We start from the raw sequence: 3,708 nt of genomic DNA on the forward strand, positions 1-3,708 counted from the left end.
GGCCCGTGGAAGCTGGCCCCGTGTCACAGCTACGCGGAAAGGGTCACTCACATAGATGGGCATAAAAAGAAAACATGGAACCTTTGAACTGGCAGATCAAATAACGTGTGACATTTTTTTCCATCCCCACGATAACCACATCGACCGGCAGGACACTCGGCGGCAAGGGCTCTAGAGCCACGTGACACCGGGCGGCACGTGTCCCCACTGCGACCTTCGAAGTTGCCTCCACGGCTTCTGGCCTTTTGTCTCTTCCATGTGAAATGTAGATTCAGCTTGTCAAATTCCGCCAAAATCAGAGGCGTGACTTTGCTTGAAATTACCTTCCGTTTCCGTAGGAACCAAATTTCCTTCTTCAGTGTGGTTTCCCACGGATCAGAGTCTGCCCGGCCTGTCGATGGCGCTTTGGGACGCTGCTCCGAAGGTCTCTCCCACCTTCCATTAGATCTGCGAGATGCTTTATAGTTGTTCTAATTGTTTTGTTTGAAATGGTTTTTTGTTCATCGTAATTTCCGACTGGTTATCCCTGGTACGTAGGAACGTTGTCTTTACGTGGTGGCCTTAGACCCAGCGATGGGTTGGGAAGCTCTCGCCAGCTGTCACGGTTAGGACAGCCCTTTGGACGTCTGTGGAAGGCACACGATCACGTCACCTGCTACTAAGGACAGGCTTGTGTCTTCTCCTAATTCGAACTCCCGTTATTTCTTTATCTTGTCTTCTTGTACTGGCTAGGACTTTCAGCACAATTGGATCAATTATGTTGTACTATTACTGGCTTTTACTGTGAAAGGTATTTTAGCCTGAAAAATTATAAATCCTCTAAATAAGCTTGTTTAAGAATCTCCTATAAGAGAGTTTGGGACTAATATCATTTTTCTGAGGGATTTGGAGGGGGCGTAGAATTTGATTGCAAATTCAATTTCATTAACTGTTATTGACATGTGACAGTTTGTTATGACTTAAGTGAATTTTCATATCATGTATATCTTTTAGAAAAGTTTCCATTTCATCTAAGTTTTAAATTTATAAGCGTAAAATTATTCATGGGATTTTGTTATCATTTTGAACCTCTATGGTATTTGTAGTTAGCTTGCTATATGGTTCCAAATATTATCTATTTTAGGCTTCTAAAATATTAGTCTTTCTAGAAGTTTTTCTTTTATTAAAGAAGCAGCTTTACTATACTTGAAAAAGAATGAGGGTTTATTTTGTTATTTTTTTCACCTGTGATATAGTCATAGTATATAGAATAATTCTACAAAAAACATTTCTATGGATGTTTTATATAGATACAGATTTTAGTACTTGCTGGTATTATTATTATAATAAGATATACATATACAGTTTAAGGGTATCCTTTAACTTAGTGTAAAGTGGTATATTTTCAAGGGTTTCCTTGCCTAATTTTAAATGGAAAAATACATGGGTTTTATTTACTTAACTTTTGAATAATCTGATAATTTCGGAGAAAACATCGTTCTCATCCAGAACCCACTGAGTTAGTGAAACTACAGTGTTCTAATCTTCCAACTTCTCTATTATGCATTCTAAAGCACTGCTGGGGATATATTGATCTATTGTTGGAGAATGAATGTCCAGAAACACGAAATTGTTATTAAAGTCTCTATTTAATCTACTCATTTTATTAAATGAGAATGTATAGAAAGTGGTTATATCGGTGCCTGCCATTGCTGTATTATTACTATTATCCTACGCTTTCTTTTTCATGTGGGAATTATCATTTGTGAGTACCTGAAACGTCATTGTGTGCTCTTACGTCAGAGTTTGGCTCAGGCCAACACGGCTAATACTTTTCATCTTTAGCCAAAGGAAAGAACTCACCAATTACCTCATTTTGTTTTGTTTTGGACCTTCCATTTCTTAAAAGCTTAGTGGGAGCTAATTTTAAGTTGGAACCAATTCAAACAACTGTGTTAGTTTAAAAACAAATGCCCTCCAAGAATGGCGAAATTAAAAAATACACGTAAATTTTTATCCATACTATTCTTTCTTGAAACACTTGAAGGAAGTAATCATTCCCTCCAGAAATCAGCTTCGAAGCATCCTTTCCACAATTAGTATTCTAACATGGATGTAGAAAATTAATAGCCAGTCTATCTTCAGTTCAAGTGACAGAAAAATGCAGATAGTGTGCACTGCAACTGGAAACTTCAGTGCCTCCCAAGACTATGCCACACTGGGCTCCCTTTTTAACCTTCCAAATATCTCCCCTGTGGTTCTTCCAGTATCTCCTGCCAGTCGCTAAATCAACAAGGTTTTTAAACAGCTTCTCTGAGAGACCTCCGAATACCATTAGAATTTTTCACTTATGGAACGTTCTATTTAGACATCTCGATGGTGGGGTAACCGTAACGTGCTTTACCACGAATCCTCAAAGGTTTAATAACTGAATACATTAAAAAGTCACTGCCCTTAAACTGAAACTAAATTTACTTGTACGCCGCTCTCTGAAGGGTGAATCACAGGGAAGAAAATTACAGGGATGCTTTGGCGTACCACTCAGAACAGGACCGGTCATGCTGGCAACACAAGGTCAGCTGGTCGGGGGAGTACCCTGCCCCTGACCTCACAAACGCAGCAGGGTCCCTTAAAAGGGGGTTTCCCTCTGTAAATCCAGATCTCATCCTTCGGGAATCTGACTCATCATCTGCAGGGGAAGCACGGGATCGCGGCTGCTTAGAGCTGGAAGAACCTGGGTGGCAGTTTATCCTCATTTTACTCATCAGACAGTGATGCCCAGAGAGGGGTGGCGATTTGGCTCAAGCTGCACAGCCTGCAGTGCCAAAGCCAGCACTGCGATGGCCCAGCGTACCTTCCCCTGGCGCGGAGCTGCGTGGGGGCCACACAGCAGGCCGACTGCTCAGATTCTGATGGCTACTACCGTTTCTTCCAGTCCGGGGTGCTTGCACTTGTTCAATGTTAGTGCCGTGCTAACAGCATTCTGGCGACCTCATCATATAACTCGGAATTACCACTTCGGAGGCAGTTCAAATGTTATCTTTCCCCTCGCTTAGTGAACAAAGCCTCACACCCTTACAATCATGGTATTTTATCGCTCCATGTATATCACTGACACGGGGCGCATCTGTCAAAATGTTTTCCGTTTTTGTAACAATAATAATTTCTATAGTATACAGATAGTTTCATATTTCTTATTCAAGGCTACTTCTAGCAGTATGCAACCGGAAACCGCCTCTGCATTCTCATGAATAAATGAGCAATAATGCACGGAGATGGTCTGAATGAAAAAAAAAAGGAAGTGAGTTTTATATTTTGCATCATCAGTTTCTTTTTTTTTTTTTCTTTCTTTCTTTTTTTATTTTTTTAACAGCAGAAAAGAAAAGCTTTATTAGGAGGGAAAGTACACTTCCAGACGTGGAAGAGGGTTTGAGCAAGAGAAGCGTGGCTCAAAAGGCTTTTTTTTTTTTTTAAAAACATCATCAGTTTCTTAGCAGTAAATGTAAAGCAAACCACTAATTTTTGACTCAAAGAAAATGTAAGAGAGAAGCAACTGCTGACATCTGCCACGATGAGCCATACCTTTAAAGATGCAGAGATTTAAAAAAGCAAGCATGTTATCACGGTGAAGCATTTTACACCACCGTAAGAGTGAAAATCAAGATGAAACTTTATCACTGTTTTATTGCCTTAATTAAGCATTACATTGAAATTGCAAAAATGTACTGT

Source organism: Pteropus vampyrus, unplaced genomic scaffold (genome assembly GCF_000151845.1).
Source record: "Pteropus vampyrus isolate Shadow unplaced genomic scaffold, Pvam_2.0 Scaffold52, whole genome shotgun sequence".
NCBI lineage: Eukaryota > Metazoa > Chordata > Mammalia > Chiroptera > Pteropodidae > Pteropus > Pteropus vampyrus.